Source organism: Ambystoma mexicanum, chromosome 1p (genome assembly GCF_040938575.1).
Source record: "Ambystoma mexicanum isolate Mex_15411 chromosome 1p, UKY_AmexF1_1, whole genome shotgun sequence".
Lineage (NCBI taxonomy): Eukaryota > Metazoa > Chordata > Amphibia > Caudata > Ambystomatidae > Ambystoma > Ambystoma mexicanum.
In genome coordinates this window covers 756,291,910-756,315,740 of record NC_090921.1, presented here as the reverse complement: position 1 = coordinate 756,315,740, position 23,831 = coordinate 756,291,910, and the positions used below count along the sequence as shown (strand labels likewise).

The 23,831-nt window shown below is 47.1% G+C and overlaps 1 protein-coding gene across 6 annotated transcripts in view; it reads left to right on the top strand.

Annotated features, from left to right (window-relative positions):
- Window positions 1–23,831, top strand: part of TDRKH (tudor and KH domain containing) — a 2,163,439-nt gene that overhangs the window by 2,114,987 nt on the left and 24,621 nt on the right. The window lies entirely within an intron of this gene.

Below are 23,831 nucleotides of genomic sequence, written 5' to 3'. Positions count from 1 at the left end.
GGGGAAAGAGGAAGAAAGGCTACATAGGCTGGACCCAAGGCGAGCTCTAAGCTTTTACATCAGCAGAATGGCTAGGATCAGGCAAGCAAACCAACTGTTTGTAGGATACTCGGGTCACAAGTTGGGATTACCCATAACAAAAACCATTTCCAGGTGGATTATTTTGGCCATTCTGGAATGTTACAACTGGCAGGGAAAGAGCCACCCCAAAATCTTAGGGCTCATTCAACCAAGGGTATCGCAGCCTCTTCAGCCCTCCAAAGAGGGGTACCGGTCAGAGACATATGTGCGGCTGCCACATGGTCATCCGCACACACATTCACAAAATTTTACAACCTGGATTCCTCCACTAGTCAAGAGACCAGATTTGGCAAAGCCGTATTACATTCGGTCCATCCCTAAAGAGATGCATGACATTCTTACTCCCACCTCCAATTACATGCCACTGCTATGGGAGTCTATCAAAGATAAGGAATACGTCGGAGGACACAATCCCTTCGAAGAACAAGTTACTTCTTAGCTTGTAACGTTCTTTCGATGGGATGTTCCTCCGACGTATTCCTTATCGCCCCTCCCATCCATCCCTGCAGTAATACTTCCCTTGTGGTTGCAGCTTACGCTCCTTCAAGGTCAATAACCAATTCAGGCATGAATTTTCTTATGCTACAAAATGAAACTGAGCAACGGACGCCGCGTGTGGCTATTTATGGGCATGGTGACGTCGGCACCGATACGCTGGCCGTCGAGGGACATCGACTCGGCGGACGTCGACGCGCAGCGCCCTCTGCAGAAAAAAGTTCCGAGGCCAGCAAGCTGGAAACGTATTATCAAAGATAAGGAATACGTCGGAGGAACATCCCATCGAAATAACATTACAAGGTAAGAAGTAACTTGTTCTTTGATGTGGTTATCAACCATTTTGTGAGAGGTAGGCGATTTTGGCCAATTGGACATGCATGGACCGGATGGAAGAAAAGGGTAGGAAAGCCGAATTGAAGGACAGAAAGGCCTCCAATTCTACTCTACTGAAAAGTAGACAAAATTCCAAGTTTAGGAAGGGGTGATTTGCATGTGTCAGGCAACATCTAGGTAGGGGAAAATGCCATAGATTGGGGGAAAAGCGGGAAAATGACAGAAAAAAAGGTATGTGTTGGACATAGTTGGCTTGGTACGGCAATGGCTTCTATGGATTTTGAGAAAAGCAATGCTCCGCTACATTCCCCCGACTCTTGCAGTTAGGATAGCACACATGTTTTGTAGTGTTTTACAAAACAAGCAATACCACAAGCCAAACACTGAGCCATGGTACACAGGAGTTTTATGCTCACAGCCTGAACAGACGCACTTAAGATGTGTAAATCGGGAAAACCAATCTGGTGAGGAACGGCAAGCATACATTTTTTGAAAGAGCACAGGCAGACCTTTTCAAGGGTAGGTAACTTGTGCAGGTTACAAAAGTGTATGGTGCCTAAAGCAGCGACACTAAATTTAGGTCACATTTGGGAAATGAAAGGGTTGTGTGACAAAGGGCACCAGCAAATGGGTCAAGACGTTATGAAAACCACACAAACGCAACAAATGTTATACCTTCCCGCGTTCCCACAGGTGTCCCGATGAAAATGGTACCTCACATGTGTGGGTGCACCTACCTGGGCGCCAAGGGGAAAGCCTAAAACACAAGTAACCCCAAGTCTGTTTTGACACCTGAATTTCAGACTCTCTGCTGACCGGCACACTATACAGATATGGGCCTTGGGTGTCCAAGCCACCAAGGAAAACGGGGAACCCCATGCATTTTCGAAAAGAGGACACCCCTGGGAATCCGCAGAGGTATGATTTTTGCAAATTGGCCCACAATTTATACCCAGACACCCCTGCAAAGTCCGAAATGTGGGGGGAAAAATGCATTTTCTGCACATTTCGCTTGGCTCACCCATTGAAACACGCCACCAACAACACATGGCCTACCGTCCCGCGTTCCCACAGGTGTCCCAATGAAAACAGTACCTCATATGTGTGGGTGCACCTACCGGGGCACAAAAGGAAAAGGGTAACCCACTGGTAACCCCAAGCCTTTCGCCACGGACCATTTTGTTCATGTGGGCAACCTACAGATTTGGGCCTAGGGTGTCGAAGCCAGCAAGGAGAACAGGGAACCCCATGCATTTCCCAAAAGAGGACATCCGTGGGAATCCAGAGGTCTTTTTCCTCCCACTCTTAGGCATGATTTGAGGTATGTCTTTGACTTATTGTGTGCTTATGGGCTATGGAGTCTTTTACTCCATAGGGTATCATCTGGTTTAGTCTATGTGTTACACAGCACTCTCAGTAGAGTAACACAGGGCTGTCATAGTGAACCCCAAACATAGACTCCATATTTCCTGTGGGATTTTCCCATTGATTTTAAACGCACCACTTTTTGGTGCAATGTTAAAGATACCACCGGTGTATTTATTTAATATAAAATCACTGGTTGGGTCTTTTCGCCAGAACTCTTTTCTAAAATGGTGTTTGTGTCCGTCTCTGTAACTCCAACCAAGGTCGGGCCCTTTGTTCCACTTTTTGGCGAGCTTCTCCACAGAAGCCCTCCAACTGGTGCCACTCTGTCTGGGCTCCACAGGGTGTGTGGGTGGGGAAATTGGCACTCTGGACTGCATTGCCTTAGCAACTCAAGTCACACTCTGTTCTGATTGGCCCAACTTAGCATGTATGAGTGACAGCTAGGCTGTTGAATGGGGGTTGGAACTTCAGAGGTCGCCACAGGACCCAAGAAATCCGAAGAGGGGAGAAGCAGAGTCATCTGCAACGATGACACCACCGGTGGAGCCCTGTTGCAATGACCTCACCACTTTCCCGACGACAAGAGAAGATCTTCTGCTGAAAGAGTCTTCTTCCTCTGAGCTGGTGGGATCAACCAGTTTGCCATTTCGCCTTCCAGGACGTCTCTTAGTCGAATCGCCCGTGCCAAGCACCCCGGCGGCCGGATAGCCAAGCTTCACCACTGTGACTGCGAATAACAGGAACGCACCTTTTAACCGACGAACTCCGCGGCTGGTCTCTTCCCTGGGCAGTGCAACGACTAAGTTTCCTCCTCGACGAGATCTTCTCTTCCCCTGGTCGAAACCACAAACTGCACCCGCTGCCAGGAACAACTGCCACCGCTGGAGCTTCCTCAACTTTAAAGGTACTGTGTTCCACCTGGCCTCCCTTTCTACGGTTTGCTAAAGGTGACCCTTAAATCCCTGGCTTTCCAACTGGGTTGGTCCCCAGACCTTCTAACTTTACCTTCCGAATCAACCCAACTTCTTTTGAACATTTTTACAAAGACTTGAATGCATTTCTAAACTGTGTGATCTTGGGCACATTTCACCTTGCTCCATTTAAAGTGTGCCTGGCCTATGAACGTTGGCTCTACAGTAGACTCTGCCTTCACTAACTTGTTTTGGTCTGAGAAAAGTGTTGGGAACTGTTTTATTTTCATGACCTGCCTTTTTCTCTCCCTTTAACTTAATTATTGGAGTGCCATCTAAGTTACGCGCTCGCATCTGTTTTTACAAATAGTGGTGTTTTGACTTAGACTTGTCTAATAATTCTTAAGGGAGGTGTGTATACTTTTCTGATTGTGTTTGAACTTGCTTTGATTTATAGTGCTAGTGTATTTCCTTAAGTGTGTGTTAAATAAATAATTATATACTTTTGATACCAAGCTCTGGTCAGTGTGTGCTTGCTCTACTGTGTTTTAGCCCTATTGTGTATTCTCTGTATACTGCCCTACTCTTCTTGAGAGAAGTCGTACTGCTCAGCCACAGCTACCAGGTAAATCTGGGTGGTGCGGACTGCTACCAATTGGGTTTACTGCTTACTCCTGTAGTCTTAATCTTCTTGCAGTGTTCCCCAAGGGAACTGCACAGGATTCTGCATAACAGCATCTTAGAAAAAAGCACTCTTATATAGCAAAAAATCATCATCGATGACGTTAACCTAAGTATTACTAACGTCATCCTTCGTGGCAAACTACAAAAATGTATTGAAGTCATTGGATCTAAGGGATCATCTAAGTATATGATGCATACCAGTCTAAGGCAGCGGAAGAAAGTGATTTGTTTCTTATCAGGTGGGGCAACTAAGCCCTCCCTTCAAAATGGCCACTATGAACGTCACTAAATAAATGACGTCCTATTGGTTCAACAAACTATAGGACCCCCTAATTACGTGGTACCCTATAATTGGTTGGCACTCTAACCTCCGTCAGTAGCTTTCCACCTATGTCTAGCAGCACAAAGACTGGACCTCCAGGTGCCGCTGTGCTCGTCTAAAACAGAGCTTCTCCCCAATTAGCATATCCATCTATCAGCACCTCAGTGGTCTGATGGCAATTAAGACTTTGAACTTGTCCTTGGGAGTGTTCTTAGCTGTGGAGAATTCAGGGAGTGAAGGCACGCTCTGCCCTCATAAGTAGGCGTAATAGTCCTGTTCATTCAACTTCATCTATCCATGTGACTGAAGATCCCAAAATTGAGCCTCTAGTTTTAAAAAAAAAATACTATTTTCCAATAGACCTCTAACTTCTTCCTTGTTTTATTCATGCCTTCTGAACAGTAGCTAATCTTTCACATGATTTTGTATCCAATGTCAGCTCACTCCAGCCTGATAAGACCTTGGCTTGGCTTCATGGCTCATCCAGCCTCGCCTTTCCGAGAATCACTTGGTAATTCATTTGTTTTCTTACTGCAACTAACTGAAAATGGGGCCTTCCTTTTTTAGTCCAGCTCTGCTATAACAAGTAGTGGAAACATCCATCCTTTACTCATTTTATGCATATGCATATGCATATGCATATACGTATATGTTGGCGCAAGCTGCAATCTATTCACTATAAAGCTAGCCTCAAGAATATTTTGTCTGCTTGCGTTTCTCTGCATCTATAGACGTGTAAAACAGCTTGACATTTTCATTGTTTCTGTGGTATAAGCTTCTTCACTTTGGTCCCAAGATGTCACGTACCCTTGATACTTTCTTGATGCCTTATAGAATATCTGCATTCTCTTGTCTCTGCAGCACTTCTATATACGTCAGCCCGACTTTGCATGAGGTCACCATTCGTCTTGATCATTAATTTGCTCCACTTCTTCCGGGATTTCATTCAAATGGCCATCATATTTTCTCGTGTGCAGGTATGGTTTTCTCAATGGGAACCTTGCTTCCAGGATTCTCTTTGGTATTGGTACTCTTACTGGTACCGCACGTGTCTGTCACCCTGGCTCCCAACATATAGGCAATATGGGTGACGTGGTTGAGGTGGGGGTACTTGGCTCCTTCTCTACACTCCCCCCCCCCCCCCCCCCGGGCGATTCATCGACCACTCTCCCATCATCCTTAACATCCTTGTCTGAAGAAATGCTTCTGAGGGATCCAAATTTTTATGACTCCCTTCAGGCATCCTGCCGATTTCACATGCTCATCCTTGTTCCATGTCATGAGCATGCACTGTCCACTTGGACTGCAATAGATCCATCATCCCATATACTTATGGTTCTTTGGATACAGGAATTTTGTTCCCTCAGCTGCATGGATACTGGCCTTTACAAAGTCTCTGATTTCTTCATCTGTCAAGTCGCTGGCCTTCCATCCTGATTCAACATTGATCATCATTTTCATCCCTATGGCTTTCTTTGCTCTTTTCTTGCATTGTGTAATTATTATCTTGATTACAGAGAACCCAGTTAGCACCAACACGATCAGGGCTCCAAGGAACTTGAACATGTCTGCCATCCATTGTGAAACCCATGAAAAGAGTGATCCAAACCAGCTGTCATCAGCAATGTCTTCTACTTCGTCCATCATCTGGACGTGTAGCTTTATAAGCATCTCTATGGCCTCTATCAAGGTTCAATTATCGTCATCATGAGCAGGTATAAATGTGCAACATGATTCTCCGATTTTTGCACAAACACCTCCATCCATAGCTGTGATCATGTCCAGGACTTATCTATTCTGAAGAGTCATCATTCCTATGGCTCTCTTCTCCTCTCTGATAGCATTAAATCCCTTTATGGTTGTGTTGATCGTTTGCAGCAATTCCCATCTGGTAATCTGCAGCCAATTGGTATTTGCTCCAACCTAGATTCTTGGCATGAAGATCAATGTGAAGACTGATGAAGTCTGACTGAACAGTCTGTGCTCATACGGGATAGAGTCAAAAGCTTCTATTGACTTGGCAGAGACATAATTTCCCCTCTTTATTCCATCGATCAGCTCCACAGATTCTTCTTCCTCAGGCGTGCATCTGCTTTCGGGAAACGGTCAAGATTCAGGTCACTTTTAGGAATTACCAATGCTGGAACATGAACATTCACCAGTGAACATCGTCCTCCCCAATCCTTGGGTAACCACATATATGCTCTGGATCCACAAGCCCAATAGTGATCCATGATCAGTGCTGTTCCAAGTTTCATTCCTGGTACATCAAAGATTCGGCCACAGTTCTGGTTCTTGACAACTTTTCTCGTGCCATTATTTCTGAAGCACAGCTTTGCACTTTCCAAAGGCACTATCTGCAAGGGTCCTCCTCTATCTTCGACCCAGGTAAGCAGCTTAGCAAGTCTTGGCCATAATGGCTTGCATCCATTTTGCACTATGTCAATGACTGGCTGATGACAACCAATGACCATCCTGGCTCTGCAGATAACCACTCCTCCTTCCCATCCAGCACTGATCCCCAGATCTGCATTTGGCCTGTTCTTCCATCTACACATTTTTTCTGCAGATTTTCCTGGACTCTCAAGTCTTCTGTTTACTTCCCATCTGATTCCAGCTCCTTTCACTTCAGGTTTTTCATATTTGATCACATGATTCTTAGTATGTGGCCTATTGTCTTTGTGTCTTGGACAAACATCTTCATCTGGATCTGTCCATTCAGTTGCCCATTTGAGATAAACATCTCGGCCCATGAACTGACCTCTGGTGTGGCAAAGTGCTATGTGTGATAGACAATGTGCTGTCTGGATGTCTATTTCAATAGCTATGAAGATTTTAGACTTCCCCATGCTATAAGGCAGGAGTGCAAATATAAAGCATTCCTCCTTCGAGGTCCTCCTTTCCACTTCTTTCATATGCTGATACCATATGTGCTGTACTGACCATGTAGTCATTTAACTAATTATCATCCTCCCTAGCACTTCTCTTAGGTCTGGTTCTTTTCTTATGAGCTTCTTTAACCATCTTATGTAGCATGTCAGCATAGTTCTTCTTTACTAGACCACTTATAGACACATTCGTCAGTGGACTGGGTGTGTTTACATGTGCTACCTGTGTAGGAGAAAGTTCTAGAAGTTTAATCCTATCAACATACATTTTAGGCAAAAAATATGTTGCATAATCTCCATATGTGACCTCCTTTATAAATGGTAACCCATGTTCATTCATCACAGGATCAGGTGCTCTCATGTGTACCTCTAAAGTAGGAATAATCAAATAAGGTCTCGGCTGCCTTGTAGTTGCCACATTGGTACACTTTTCTTGTACAGGAGGATACACAGGAGTCTTTGCTCCACTTACGTCTATGTAATAGGACGTGCACACTGTAAGTGAGAGCAATATCACTATGAACAAAATGCAAACATAAATCAGGCAAAGAAACGTCCACTTGCAGAAATGACTTAATACATCGCGGACGTCTCAGGATCTCGCATGACGATATTGCTACTAATGCTGCTCATTTCTCTTTTTTAAGGAACAAAAAACTGATTTTTATTACGGCAACATTGTGCACTACCTCTGGAAGCTGCTGAATCAACTCTAAATCTCTTCGATTAGCAGACTGCTTACTGGATAATGAATACGAATTCCCAATGGATGCCACAACTTGGCCTTTCACCAGACGACGACATGATTTTCCTTCAGCATGAAATAAAAGTTATGTAACCCCTTAAGTGCCAAGGACGAGGTATCTCGTCCTTTTTGGCACCTCGTTTTGTGTGATGCCCGCAAAGCAGGGATCACACAAAACAGTAATCCAACCCCAGGGCTATGTGAGGGGGAGGTCCCCCCTCACTGCCAGGGGGCTGGATTACCTTCAGTTTCACGTCAGCCTGCGTAAAGCATGTCGGCGTGAAACAAAGTAATTTTCACAGCAGCAGCCATTTTGGGCTTCTGCTGTGAAAATAGAAGTTGAGTGTTCACCTTTCTCCCCCTCGATCTCCGGCTGTATTTCAAGCTGGAGATCGGGGGAGAGGTGTGACAGCATTGCTGCCCACGGATCGGGTGCAGGGCTCTCGATGCGCGGGCAGCAATGCCCACTGGACCACCAGGGAAATGTTGGTGACATGGGGGGCAGGGGGGCTGCTTACAGTAAGCAGCCCCTCTTCCCCCCCGTCCCCCAAAGCATGGGGGCACATATATAAAGACCCCTGGGGGCAGACAGGTGACCATCTGCCCCCAGGGGTGGGGGCATAAAAAAAAGGACAACATAAAAATACATGATGGGAAGGGGGGGAGGGGGTTTGGGAGCCCTAGCCACCAGGGAGTTTTTGAGAATGGTGTCGTTGGAAAGAGATTCTCCCCTTTCCAACGACACCTTGTGTGACAGCATTGCAGGCCGCGGATCGGGCGTAGGGCGCTCGATGTGCGGGCAGCAATGCACACTAGACACCAGGGATGTCTTTGAATGCGGGGGGAGGTGGGGGTTGCTTACAGTAAGCAGCCCTCACCCCCCTGACCCCCAAAGCATGGGGGCACATATGTGTACAACCCTGGGGTCAGATGGCTGATCTGCCCCCAGGGAAGGGGGCAAAAAAAAAAAAGGAAAGCACCAGGGGTGGGGGTGGGAGGCCTGGGATTTGTTTGCCCCCCTGAAATGGTGGTGGCCCTACCCCTCCCACACCAAGTGGAAAGGGGGAACACCCCTTGTAGCCCTCCCTGGGGGCAGATTTATGCCCCCAGGCAGGAGTACATGAGGTGGCCCCCCCATCCAATTGGGGGGGCACCAGGAATTGGTGTGCAGGCCCCCCAAAGGGTGGGGCCTGCAGGTTAGGCAACCCCTGGGGGCACATGGCTAATCATCTGCCCACAGGGAAGGAGGCAAAATAAAAAAAAAAGCAAATGCAAACAAACACAAAAAGGGGAATTTTGGGTGGGAGTGGGGGGCCACTGGCCACCAGGGATATACTTTACAGAAAAGGGGGTGGCCCTCTCCCCCTCACACCAAGGGGAAATGGGGGCACCCCTTGTAGCCCTCCATGGAGGCAGATACCTGCTCCTAGGAAGGGGCATCTGACCCCAGGGAGGGGGTTGAATGAGATCCCCCCCTGCATTTGGTGTGGGGGTAGAGGGACACCCCCATTACATTAGAAAATTACCTGGCGATTTAGGGTGCCCCTCAGCCCGCCCTAAAGTGTAGTAGTGTACCCTTTTCCATTTTTTTCTTTGTTTGCGAAACTTGCCTTGGCGCAGAGGGTCACATTGGTGTGCCAATCTGGCCCCGGGGGGCCCAAACCTTACTGCCCCACCCACTGGGGGGCCTGTCCCACAATTTTTGGGGGTCCTCTCCCCTCCCACCCTAATTGGAGGGAGGGTGTACCTTGCATAGCCGTTTGTAGGAGGCCCAGGGAGGCCTGCATGAGGTGCCCCCGCCACCCATTTGGGGTGAGAGGGGAGAGGGCCCCACAAAATGGTGGGACAGGCCCCCCAGTGGGTGGGGCAGTAAGGTTTGGGCCCCCCGGGGCCAGATTGGCACATCAATGAGCCTCTCTGCACCAAGGGGAGTTGGGTTACCAAAGGAAAAAAGTGAAAATGATGGAACGCTTTTTAGAGGGGGGGGGGGGTGGGTGGAGGTGGGGCACCCCAAAGGGGTGTGGGAATTTTCTAATGGGATGGGGCGTTGAACACCTCCGTCCCCAACCGCAATGGAGTGGGTGCCATGTCATGCAGCCCTCCCTGGAACCAGATATATGCTCCTAGGAACGGACGCCTGAGCCCAGGGAGGAGTGCAGGACAGCCCCCCCTTATCTGCCCCTGGGGAGGGCTACATGAGATGGGCTGCCCCTCCAATTGGGGTGGGGGTGGAGAGGTGCACCCCCCTTCACGTTAGAAAATTCCACAGCGGTCTAGGTGGCCCCTCCGCAACCGCTAAAGGGCCGCCTGCCATTTTGAATTGTGTTCTTTGTTTACTATACCTGCCTTGGCGCAGAGGGGCACATTGGTGTGCCAATCTAGCACTGGGGTGGCCACACCTTACTGTCCCACCCACTGGGGGGCCTGTCCCACCATTTTTGGGGGCCCTCTCCCCCCACCCCAAATGGAGGGGGGGTGTACCTCACGCAGCCGTTTGTAGGAGGCCCAGGGAGGCCTGCATGAGGTGCCCCCGCCACCCATTTGGGGCGAGGGGGGGGGAGAGGGCTCCCAAGAATGGTGGGACAGGCCCCTCAGTGGGTGGGGCAGTAAGGTTTGGGAACCCCGGGGCCAGATTGACACATCAATGTGCCTCTCTGCACCAAGGGGAGTTGGGTTACTAAAGGAAAAAGTGAAAATAGTGGAACGCTTTTTAGGGGGGCTGTGGGGCACCCCAAAGGGTCAGGGAATTTTCTAATGGGATGGAGCGTTGACCCCCTCCCCCCACCCGTAATAGAGTGGGTGCCATGTCATGCAGCCCTTCCTAAAACCAGATATCTGCTCCTAGGAAGGGACGCCTGACCCCAGGGAGGAGTGCAGGACAGCCCCCCCTTATCTGCCCCCGGGGAGGGCTACATTTTGCTGGTGTGACCGTAGGAAACACATGTTTTTTTGTTTTGTTTACAGCTTTTTCTACCCGAGCAGCTGCAACGTTATGGGAGTACTGTTTTTTATTATTCTATGGTTATTCTGGTGGGAACCACTGCCACCAGCCAGAAACTCAACAAGGGGGGGGACTGGACAGTGCCCCCTTGGAAACAGACCCAGGGGCAGTCGAATTAACCCCTTTCAGTACTTCCACAATATGATGGTTTGTACTGGTTCTGTTCACAATTTTGGACTAGTAAAGTCAATGTTGACTTTGCATGCCCTGCGAGACAGTAGTCAGTACCAGGGTATGGAGAAAAACAAACCCCAAAAATCCAGCAAAGCTTCTGGGGGACACACTAGGCTTGGGAAATTAGCCGTATAAGAGAATTCTCCCTAACAGATGCAATAAGAGAATTTGCGTTGAGACGTCGGTTGTTGTCCGTTGTATTCCCTGTTTTAGATCATTCATATTAAAACAGTTATCCATTTTGATTATTGATGTATGAATAAAATATGCATCCCCATCCATCTCCAGGGTATTGCTACTCATCTTAAAGGGCTGGAGAACATCCAGTTCAATATCCTTGTCATCACAGACCTGGCTCTGGACTGGTTGACCTCCTTCCTCTCTGACTGACCTTCCCATGTCCTACATCACACTCTCCACCTGTTGTATCCCTCAGGGCTCAATCTTCTCGTCATGGCTCTTCGACATTTACCTTGCCCCTCTAGCCCATTTGTTTGGTGCCTTCTCTCCTAACTTCCAATGTTATGCTGACAACACACAGCTTTCCTTCAAGCTTCCCTCCACTGCCTCCTCTTCCTCTTTCATTCCTGACTGTCTGCTATTCAGGCATGGTCCGCTGCTAACAATTTCTGCCATAATGCCAGTAAGACCGAGATCCTTCTCATTGGGACCCCAGCACCTTCCTTCCCTCCTACTCTATGGCCACCCTCCATGGGCCCCCTCCTTACACCCTCATGTGAATCAAAAAAACCTTGGTGTCATCTTCGACTCCTCTCTCCTTCTCGCCTCACGTCATGCCCTCTTTCAGCTGCACCTCAGAGCTATTTATCCCTTTCCTCAACTTCCTCCAGAAACTCAATGTCTCCAGAACTCTGGTCCTCTCGAAGCTGGAACAGCTTTTCTGCCCAATTCCTCCCTTCGCCCCCTTCAACTAATCCAGAATACGACTGCAAGTCTTATCTGTTTCCTGAAGCCCAGGGGATCACATCTCTCCAGCCCTAAAATCTATCCACTGGTTCCCGAGTTGCTGAGTGGATCAAGTTCAAGGCCCTTTACACCATCCACAAGGCTTCCTGGGCCCTGGGACCCTGCTTCATTTGGTATCTTTTCAGTTGGTAAAGCTGTGTTATCAGCCCTGGGAGTCAGGGCAACGAAAAAAATAGATCTTACCAAGAAACAAACAAAGCCTGCAGGTAAAGGTCAGAAAACTAAGACCAACACTGCGAAGAAGTTCATCAGGAACTTAACTACGCCACCACCAGTAGCTATCTTTAAATGCTCAGAGAAGACGATTGGAAAAAATAAAAGGATTCCTTCACCTTTCAAAAATCCCTAACATCGCAGAAACTTCTTCTTTTCCTGCCAAACGGCCAAGACTTGAAGACGAGTACAACGTAAACGCTTCATTTACCTCTGAAGATTTGGCCAATCTATCTACTTACCCAATTGACGAAGAAGACCACACTCAAAACGGCTCAATTGATGGGGCCAGTGATGAGTCCAGTTTGCAACCAGAACCAATCATTGAAAGCTTCCCCGCCCGTGAAGAAATGGGCAAAGGAAATCGGTTAATCAAAGCCATAAAGCCAAAACTTGATGACGGAACTCCAGTTACAGTTCCCGTTGACTATCTAATAAAGCCAATTATCAAGCAGACCAGAATGAACCGTTCAAATCTGAACCCAGAATGTACTGTCTCACAGGCGACTAAAGCTGGCAACTCAAATGTGATGGTAAATAGTCTGGAAACTAAACACTCTCAAAACATGAAAAAACTACAATGTTTTTTACAAGACAACGAAGGAATCAACTTGAATCGGCGGAACATAATGAAATTACTAAACTGTGTCCCAAGTCTCAGGAACATTGAGTCTAATGACATTGAACATCATTGAATATCTTTCAGAACAATGCTATTGGGTGGCCCTACATGTGCACTCCCACTTAGTAGCTCAGACACTTAGAAATGTGAAAAATGAGCTATTAACATTTGGTTCAGAACTAATGGATTATAATGACTCTGACCCTAAGACATCAACGATCCCAGTACAAGAGAAATCAAACCGATTTAGCCCGCACAAAACAAATGACTTGAGGAGACGAGTCTTGCAGGTGCACTTCGGGCGATCTAACAGAGAGAAGGAGCCAACAAGACACCACTCAGATAACTATTCACGTCACTTGATTGAGCATAAAAAAAAAAACGGAATCAACACTAGCTGTACCCTGAAGAAAGAAAACAGGAGGGATCCATAATAACATGTAATACAGGGGGATTCCTTCACTTATTTCAAGAGGACGAATTGAGAAAAAACGAGCATATGATAATCTGCCTCCAAGAAACTAGGATGCGGGAGGTACCGCCATGTGAAGGGTTCTCTATAACGTTCACACCAGCCCTGAAAAACTCGAGTGGACTTCCTTTTTCTGGATTCATAACCCTGATTAAGGATATCCCAGGCTGGTTAATAGACTCATTACCCAAATACTTATGTACAGGGTACTACGATTCAAATAACAAATGCAACTTCAAAGCAACATGCACTTCTACTTGTAGTGAACGTTTATTGGAACCCGGCAAAAATATCCTCAAACCCCTTTATCTCCTCAGCGATATCATTAATTGACAAATTTTTGAGAACCTATTCAAATATTTCAATTATCATTTGCGGCGACCTAAATAATTTGTGGGTAGATTCCCGTGGATTTATTGATGAGCAGGAACTAACATCCAGTAGTTGCAGAAAATGGTCTAATGAAGTAGAAAGTAGGAACTGTACCATGCTGAATGGTCAAACACATGGCGATATTCCAGCCCGCCCTACCTGGCATTGAAATGGCTCCCACAAGTCCATGCACTATATTTGGGTATCACATGATCTGATTGCAAAAACTAACACTCGAAATTCTCAAAACAAACAATAGTGATCACAATGCAGTCAACATGCGACGGACTATAAAGATACCGCAAAGAATTCAATTATATGATACCCCACTTGAGATAAATCATGGCCTTAATCAGTTTAGAATTAGAGAGGCAGAGATTAAGAATCTTACTATGATAATGAGCATGGATTCCTGTAACAACGATGGAAATGTTGAGTACACCCCTTTACTGGTCCAATTCAAACAACTGACAAGTGGGTATTGTACCAGCAAGTATACACATAAACGTCTATACAGCAAAACAATAAACGACACAAAAGAAAATGCTCCAGAGTGACATCAGACTACTCAAAAAGTCTGGTCCAATGGTCAATTTTGTAGCTGAAAAAAAGAGGTTGCAACAGAAGTATTGGAACTGGCTGTTAATGTTCAAAAGTCATCATGAATAGGAGCAAGCAGAAACAATGCTTAGACTAATCTGCACCTGGAAAAGCCGTGACACATAGTCTATTCTAAATGCAGGATCAGGATGTCTGGCAGCCGACGCGATAGTTGGTGCTACTGCGAAAGCCTGGGTGGACCATTTTTCAACCGTCTTTAAAACAACTGCTACATAATCTGACAGAATATTTAGACGCCTCAGTCCCTGTGGAATTTCCACTATGACAGCTTAGAGATCGAGGAATTAATTACAAAATTGAAAAACTCCAGAGCTCCTGGCCCTGACAGTTTTATTTCTTAATATAAAAGAAATATAAGACCGAGTGGGTGCTGTTTGTTGAAATTCTGTTTTTAAAAATAGTAAGAACCAGAAGAATCCCTTCCTCTTGGCAGTCGGCGGTAGTTGTACCTATCTACAAAAAAGGTGATCGTGCAGACCCGGCTAACTACCGCCAGATTGCCTTGTTAGACGTAAGTGGGAAAATGTTTGCATCATTACAAAGAAAACTGTCAAAAACGGCGAGTGAAGCCCAGATACTCGACAACCAGCAAACAGGCTTTACGAAAGGTGTGGGAGTAGAGCTCAATCTGACAATCTTGAGCCTCATGAAATTGGAAGCACTAAAACGTAAAAGAACCTTGTTTTTGGCCTTTGTGGATCTCTGCCAGGCCTTTGACAGAGTTGACCAAGCACTTCTGTGGGACAAATTAATAAAATGGAACTGTCCCCCTGATCACCTGCAAATGCTAATCTAACTCCATACTAACACCTCAATAAAAGGTTGCTTGAATGCCGATGGCGATCTCTCCGAAAATATTACCACAGAAAGAGGCGTTAAACAGGACTGCCCACTGGCCGCACTTCTCTTTAAGCTCTATATTGCTGATCTACCTGAAGCCCTTGGAGAATGCAACAGTTTTCCTCCGAAAAACTAAACAGTCACCCTGTTGGGCGTTTGACATATGCAGATGATATAGTGCTCATAGATTCGACTCAAATTGGCCTCCGTTTATTATCCAGTCTGGACGTGTACGTAAAGAAAAACAGTATGGAAATCATTGTTGAGAAATCTAGGGTGGTCTGTTTTACTGACAAAGGGATCCAAGGGAAGTCCTTTAAATGGTTTGTGGCATCTAAACAAGTTCAAAGAACCGAAGTTATTCGATACTTGGGGATCTTATTCAATAAATCAATAAGAGAATGGGCCTGGATCAACAACTTAAAAGTGAAAGTAAACACCCTTGCTCTTCAAGGTGCAAAATGCACCGTGAATAGGGCAAATGTACACTTTTGCCAGTGATTCAGTTCTAGCGACAGAAGGTTGTACCAACGGTTACCTTTGGCTGTGAAGCAGGAATAAATATCGACCATAAGATATGGAATCAGCTCGAAGGGAAATTAGGAGGAAAGTGTTGCGCCTCCCATCGAATGTCTCCATATTGCAAGTAAGATACGAGCTGGGGCTTGAATCGCTTAGCGCTACGATATTTTGGGAATCTTTTGCCTTAGTTTGAAAAATGTCAGACCCAGACCAAGCTGTTCAATATTTAATTTTGAAGGAAACCTTGAAAACACCATACAACGGGCTTCTAAAAGATTGGGTGACAAAAATACGAAATAATCTGACCCATATAGGAGCTCCTGTTGAATTGCTACACTCAAATCCATGTGCAGTAAAATAAAAGGTGAGTCAGTGTGACTGGACCAAGACTATGGATGGCTGTTCTAAGCTAAAAACTGCTATTACATCAATAAGAGATTTGTCCTGTAAACCAAGCTCCAAAATACTTACGACAGTTTCCTTCGAGACAACATTGTGACAGTTCCTGCGCTTACGATTGAACTTGCTGCCAACAAAAGAGAGACTCCGGCAAATTCAAGACAAAAACTGCCAATAACCCTTGGCGCCACTGTGGAATCCATGTGGAAACATTAAAACATTTGGTAGCTGATTGCCTAAGCTCTAAGATCAGAGCAAACAGTTTACTTGGGCAAGTTTGCCCCAATCAATGACACGATGGATGATTGGTGGTTTGCACCATTACCTGGACAAAATAACATGTTGATATGTACTACTGTAAATTACCTAGATAAATTGCTAACAAGAAATGGTTGAATTAACTTTGACGAATCTTTAACAACTAAACCCATGGAGTCCCGACACATACTAATGATTTGTGTCTTGACGAGCCCTGATCTACTCAAGTGAAAGAATGGTTAAGTTCTTTTAGTCAATTTCATTTTATACTGTGTTTGGAAACACGAGGCGACTTGATGTCAACAAATTGTTAAAAAGTTTTGTAAAAAACTAAATACAAGAAAATAAAATAAAATAATCCATGGCAGTGTGTGCTTTCCCGTTACTTCATGTGAATTTACTGGGTTTGTCTCCTTTCACACTGCCATTCAACATTGTAAAAGAAAGTCCCTTTAGGTTTTGTATCCAGATATTACCGTATTGTTTCTTCCCCTGAGGAGCCTGAGACCCGTTTCTAACTGGCTGGATTGATATACAGCCAGCATTCAATCCTGATTGACGAGGGACGCCTTGTCCTATTGCTCAACCTTCTTGCCTCCCGCTGTCTTGTCTGCCTACTCTAGTGTCTCCCCCTCTCTCCTCCACCCATCCCCTCTCCCACCTACTCTATGGTGATCTCTGTCTCTCCTATCTTTTCTAACTGCTCCTCTATTGACTATCCTGCTCTCCTCACTAAATCTGGTAGGAAGAAGTTTAAAAAGGGCATCCTGTTCTCCAACCCAGGCCTCCCTATCACTGACTCCTACACCAGTGCCTCCTCAAGGAAGCTCTCACCGACATCCTCTTTGTCGTTCCTTCGCCAGACCTATGGACCCTTCATATGGTCTCTGTGCTCTCTCCCTTCTCCTCTTCTCCCATTAATGATGGCACGCGTTGGGGCGCTCTCTTGGCCTCCTTCCATTCCTCTAAGGTCATCATTAATGTCTACTCTAATGGGACTGTCCTTGTCCAAGGCCCTCAGGCCAACCTTCTCCTCTTCTCCAGTGCCTCATCAATTTCCTTTCTGCTCCTGCTGTTCCCCCTCCCCTTTCCGCGGTTACCTTGCCTTTTCCTTCCCTCTCTGCCCCCTCTCAGACCCCTTCTACACCTCTGAAGGGCGTACCTCTGATCTGTACCCCTCCCCGGAAGTCCTTCAAGGATGGCAACCTTCTCCATATCGCCACTCTAAACTCTCGCTCTGTTGTCAAACACTCCTCTGATATCTACCGCCTTCTGGAAGAACTTGACCTCGATGTCCTCGGTCTCACCTAGACATGGTTCATGGCCAGCTCTGTCACCAGCTTTGACACGCTCCTACCTGACGGCTACAAGATCCTCTCCGCATCCAGGTCCAGTGTAGCCCTGATCTTCCCCGAGTGTATTCCTGCCTCTGTTATTCCTACACAGGCCTATTCCTCTTTCGAATGCCTCACCTGCACGCTCTCTCTCTCTCCCCTAGCCATTCCCTTACTGTGGCTACTATCTATCTGCCACCTGGTCAGATCTTCTCTTTCCTCTGAGTGGGCGGACCTCTCCTCCTCACTCCTGGCTTCTACCACTGAACTCTTCCTTCTTGGAGACTTCAACATCCACCTGGATGCCTCCTGTCCCCCTCTGGACTCTTTTGTGACCTCTGACTTTCACTCACTATTCTCCCCTCTGGCCCAACTCACTCTGGATGTTCTGATCTCCTCAGACTTTCCCCTCTCTGTCCCTCTCTCCACTCCTCTCTCCTGGAGTGATCACTTTCTCCTTTCCTCCCACCTCACCCTCCCTACCCCTCAGGCCAAGCCGCTTTCATCAATGCCACCCAACTTCTCGGTCATCTGACCCATGAAGCGCGTATCAGTTGAGGCTTTCGCCACCACCTTTTCACCCCCTCCGGCTGACTCTCACCCTGACACAGCCCTCTCCACGCTCCACTCTGCTATATCTGATACTCTTGATATCCTTGCTCCTGTCATGAGAATCCGCCTGAAGCCCAAACGCAAGTGCAGTGTGGCCGAGAGGAAATGGCTTGCTTCATGCACATCCTCTGACAAACTGGCCTGTCGCCTGCTCCAAAGGCAATACCGGCTCTGTCTTAACCAAGAAGAGAGCTCATATCCAACCCCGCATCTCTCCAGCATTTAACTACTCGGCTGAACTCTTTAAAATCTGTAAGGAACTGGCCAATCCTGCTGCAGTCTCTACCTCTCCTGACCCTTCCCAGGCACTCTGCACGGCTCTGGCTTCCCACTTCATCTCTAAAACTCAGGACATCCTGTCCTCACTCTTCTCCTATCCCCTCCCTCCCTTTACCCCCTGCTCTTCCTCTGGCCCTTCTGCAGCCACCTCTCCTCCCTCCTCCTCTGCCTTTCCCCTGTTCTCTGCAGACAAGGTTTCTACACAAGTCCAATCTATGAAAGTCTCATCAAAACAGGTCCACCCCTGTTCCTCCAAAACTATCGAGGACCACATCGACTCCCTGGCTCCTGCCCTGGCTGATTTCTGCAATCACTCCTTTGCCACGGGAGTCTTCCCATCCCCCCCTGAAGCACTCCCTTGTGCACCCCTTCTTAAAAAACCCTCGGCCGACCCCTCCTGCCCGGCTAACTATCGCCCAATCTCCATCACTCCATTCCTGGGCAAGCTCCTGGAGAAACTGGCCATCTCCCAGCTTAATCTCCACACTGAATCTGTTGGTTGTCTGCATGACCATCAGTCTGGCTTCAGAGCTGCCGGAAGCATGGAAACTGCTCTCCTGAACATCCGTGAAGACCTGCTCTCCAACCTTGACTCTAACACCCCCTGCGCCTTCATCCTGCTTGATCTCTCTTCTGCCATTGACACCGTCAACCGTGCCATCCTGCTCAACCATCTCTGTGATAACCTAGGTATCACTGGTCAAGCTCAAGCTCTGACGTCGTTCCTCTCCGACCGACCCTCCCAGGTCCAACTTGGGTCCTTCCTCTCTATCTTTTTTTGGTGTCCCCCAGGGGTCTAACCTCTCTCCCTGGCTTTTCAACCAATACCTGGCACTTCCGCATCGCAGCTCTGCTCCAATTTTCAGTGTTATGCGGATGACACCCAGCACATCTTCAGGCTACCCTCGGCCTCCTCCTCTACTTCCCTCATCTCTGATTGTCTGTCTGCTGTGCCAGTAAGACTGAGATTCTGCTCATTGTCACACACGCTCCCTCCTTTCTTGTAGCTCTCTGGCCGGCCTTTCTTGGCTCTCTTCTTGCTCCCACCTGCAAGGCTAAAAACCTCGGGGTTATCTTCGACTCCACACTCTCCTTCTCTCCTCATATCTCTGACATCTCTAAGAAGTCACAATTCCAGCTGCACCTCCTCAGAGGTATTCTTCCTTTCCTCTCCTTCTCCCAGAAGCTCACTGTCTCCAGAGCTCTGGTTCTCTCTAGGCTGGACTATTGCAACAGCCTTTTACTAAATCTGCCTGCTTCCGCTGTCCGCCCTCTGCAACTCATCCGGAACAGGACTGTGAGACTTGTCCTTGGCCTCAAGCCTAGGGATCGCATCTCTCCAGGACTGAAATCTCTGCACTGGCTCCCAGTGGCTGTGAGGATGAAGTTCAAAACCCTCTGCTTCGTCCACAAGGCCTTCTGGGGCTTCAATACCTTCAACTCTTCCCAAATACCTACCTTCTCGAGCTCGTCACTCATCTGCCTCCAACTCCCTCAGGGTCAGTCGCTTCTCCAAGCAACAAATTGGTGGTAGAGCTTTCTTCGGCTGGGGCCTCCCTCTGGAACAGCCTCCCTGCCTCCCTTAAACTTGAGGAGAATCACCTTTGGTTCCGGAAGCACCTCAAAACCTTTCTCTTTGCTTCTGCTTTTTCTCCTCCTCTCTTCTGCTGACTCTGGAACTGCACAGGTTACCTGGCCACCCTCCGATCTCAGGCCCAGGGCCCCTCCCCCGCCAGTTGCACTCCTGCACTGCCTTCTTGGCAACCCTCGCACTTGGGGACTGTTTTTCTGTATCCCTACAATCCCACTACCATCACCTGACACCTGATGTCTGCACTTACTCTTGCACTTGCCACCTGCTGGCCGTATTAATGGTTATTTATTATTTTTCCCATGAACTTCACGGTCCTCTCCTCCTTGCCCCCCGCACTTCTCCTCCTTCCCCTTCCCCTTCCCATGCACTTGCGCGAGCTGCATGACACCTGGCCTATTAGGATTGTTGTCTGTCTTCCCTCTGTTTCCCCCTCCCTTGCCTCGTCGCGCCTTGAAACACTTGTGAATAGGCACGTTATAAATGCCATATCATATAATTTAAATCCCCCAATAAAATTAGTTGTCCATCCTTATTCTGTTCCAGCCATTCATTAACACAAGTCACTATCTTATCAATAACAGTCTCTAAGGCACCCAAACCATTGTACCTTTAGATGCTTAGTACCAGTATGTCCCAAATTACATCTAGTCTTAGCCAAATGTAAGTGGGCAGTATTCCGAACATTAGTGTGATTGAATTCGCAATAGATATAGGGCTTGTAATTTTTGCCATTGTTAACAGTCCCCAGTAAGGCCCCCCAACACACTTTTTTTTGCCAATTGGGAAGTAATTACATAACCATATAACCATCAGGGACTGGACGCTGTAGCAGCCATGTCTTTTGCAAAGCAATCCCTGAGTGATTTTTCAACCTTCTTCCAACTTCCAGATTAGATAACAAGACATTGTGTCCCCTAGTGTTCCATGAAAGCAGACACATCTGAAACCTTTTGGATCAATATAAGGGATACGAAAGGGAAAGGGAATTTGCATTTCTATTAGCTATTGACACCCCTGAGAACCGGGACAAGCCTCTTTGAGAATCTGCTGCTGACCCAGTGCTTTGAGGATATTGATTTTGTCTTAGATGTTCATTTTCCCTGCAAATGGAAGCCAGCATGTCCTTGAGGGACTTATCGCCAATACATTTTTCTTGGGGATGATCTCAGATCAGTGTAGCGCAAGAGATCAAATCCCATTGACCTTATTGCCTGTAATTCCCTAAAGAAGAGATCAAGCAAAATCTTGGATTTAATATATGAAATCACTCGGTCTGTTCTATACCGATCTGCAAAAAACACTCTATCAATATCTGCTGATGTAATAGAATTCAGGAGGGGAACAGAACGCAACAGCCCCAGAACATTGGATCGATTCAAAACGATGTCTTTCTTTTCTGGAAGGACACTTTCAAGCAACACTAGCAGTCCCTGAGAACGACCCTCCAGGTGTGCGCTCTGAGGATGAGAATCACTCCCCTGCCTTTTCTCACTCATCTGCAAGGAACATGAGAGGTTATGCATAAAAAGATCTATATGGAGCATGGAACATTGTGTGTTGTGATTTTGGTTCGCCAGGAGCTACTACTAATGGAGCGGGAAGAGGTTTAAAAATCAGTGAAGGCTCACTCTGTGTCACTCCTTGGTTGAGTGAGAACATGTTCCATGCTGAAAGATTATCACAAGCATGGTGGCTATTGGCCACCCCCTCGAAAAGGGAGCACAGTGCCCCTAAAAGCTCAACCGATTTCCTGGACACCCTGATTGTGCCCCTCGCCACTTCCCCCCTGATGCTGAATAACATTATCACAGAATGATTCATCTGTGGGCCGGGGGTTTGCCCGCAAGAATTGATCTGTGTTATGACGTACCACCCGTGCTGTAGTGCAGCGTGCCAGGAGCTTCCGGTGAAGAGAAGGGGAGACGTATTGTAGCCGACACATTCTTCCTACTTTTGTAACCCTCTGCTATAGATTAATAGCAGGCAGAAGGATCTAACTGTCGCAAGATGGAATACAACCAACGACACAGCTGCTGAGGAAGCAAAACAAATGTAATTGGTATTCGCTATCTAAATCTCAGAGTAAAAATCTCGAAGAACAGAGACTATGAGGGACCCACCTTGGGGTATGAGCACCAATCCCTGGATGATTACGTTGTGGAGGGGTCAGATATGTGCCCTTGTATTGTGTCCCAGCATGAGGAATGGTATTCCTGAAACAAACCCCCCACTGTTAAGTACTAGCAAACAGGAAGGCGCAATACCAGAGTCCCTTTCTAAAGTCCCCAAAAAGAATGTTACCGGTGGTAGGAACAGGTGTAGAATGGTCTTGGAAATCCAAAAAGGTCCTGGAAGGTTACCCGACGGCATGAGGACGCCAGAGGTAGTCCAGTATATTGTCCGTAGGACGCAAGCAGATCCAAAACGGAAACAAGGGAGTCCTTCAGCGTAAGCAGAGTCATCAATGGAGCAGGCAAGGGAATAGCAAGACGTGAGGCCAGACAGTCCGGATAGCAGGCTAGTTTGTTAATGGTGCATGCAACGTAGTTCCAAGGGCAAAGCAGAGAGGTCCGTTGAGCGAGCAAGGTAAGTCAGATTCTGGCGGTCAATCAAAGCAGAAGGGCGCAGGCAAGGGCAGTCCAGGTAACAAAGCCAGGGTCAGTAAAGCGAGAGAAAACGAGGTAGCAACACGGAACAAAACAACTTCAATCAGAAGTGCCCTCTGAAGGCGAAGGTGGTCTTTATTTCCCGAAGTCACGGGTCTACTTGTCACATGAACGGCATAGCAAGCTCCTTCTGCTGCCATGGCAACGGGCACCGAACGGCTTCACCCGTCGCCAGGGTAACCTCCAGCGAGACAAAATAGCGTATTTCTGCGCCGAAGCCGTTGTTTCGTTGGTCTTGATGTTTGAGAGTGTATTCTCTCTGGTGTCCCCCTGGTTCTGGATGGCGCACTCACGGGCACAGATGGCCTTTCCTGCCTCTTGTTGTGGTTAATCCTGACAATCTGTAGTTTGCACTAATGCAGGTCCTGCCCACGACAAACTCCCACCCAAACCCCTAGTAAGTATAGCCGGGGGATGAGAAAGGACCAACATGTTAGCTAAAGATCCCACACTTTTCCCCCTTGAGCAACTGAATTCCACTCGGTACCTCCAGCCGAGTAGTCACCCTAAAGCATTGAACCTCCAGAAGCAGTGACCTGTACCACATTGGTGGAATTAAAATTCAGATCCCTAGATCTTAATTTGGATTTAACCTCAGATTTTTTCAGCAATGTACGGAAGAGTTTTTTTCAATGCTTGTCTGTTATTTGGCATCACTACTTCCTTAATTGTTACCAGATTTTCTTATAACATGGGGCAAGGCATCCTTCCCACAACAGTGGTCGCCACTACGACCTTCCCTGGGTTTGTTCTCCCCAGGCTTTAATTATTGTTTTCACCCTAATCCCCTTCATTACCATGCTCCTCACAGTCAAATCAACAGTCACAGGAGCTAATGTCTGCGGTAAAGGATGACCAAGAGTTACTGCAGGTTCAGGACCAGAGTTATTGATTGCCCCTTTCAATAATCCAGATATTCGATTTCCCACTGAAGTACGTTGGCTGTTGTCCTCGTGAATATTCACCCTCCTTGAGAAACTCATGGAGGGTTCTTGTCGATCGATGACTGAATCTGTCTGAATCGTCACATTCTCC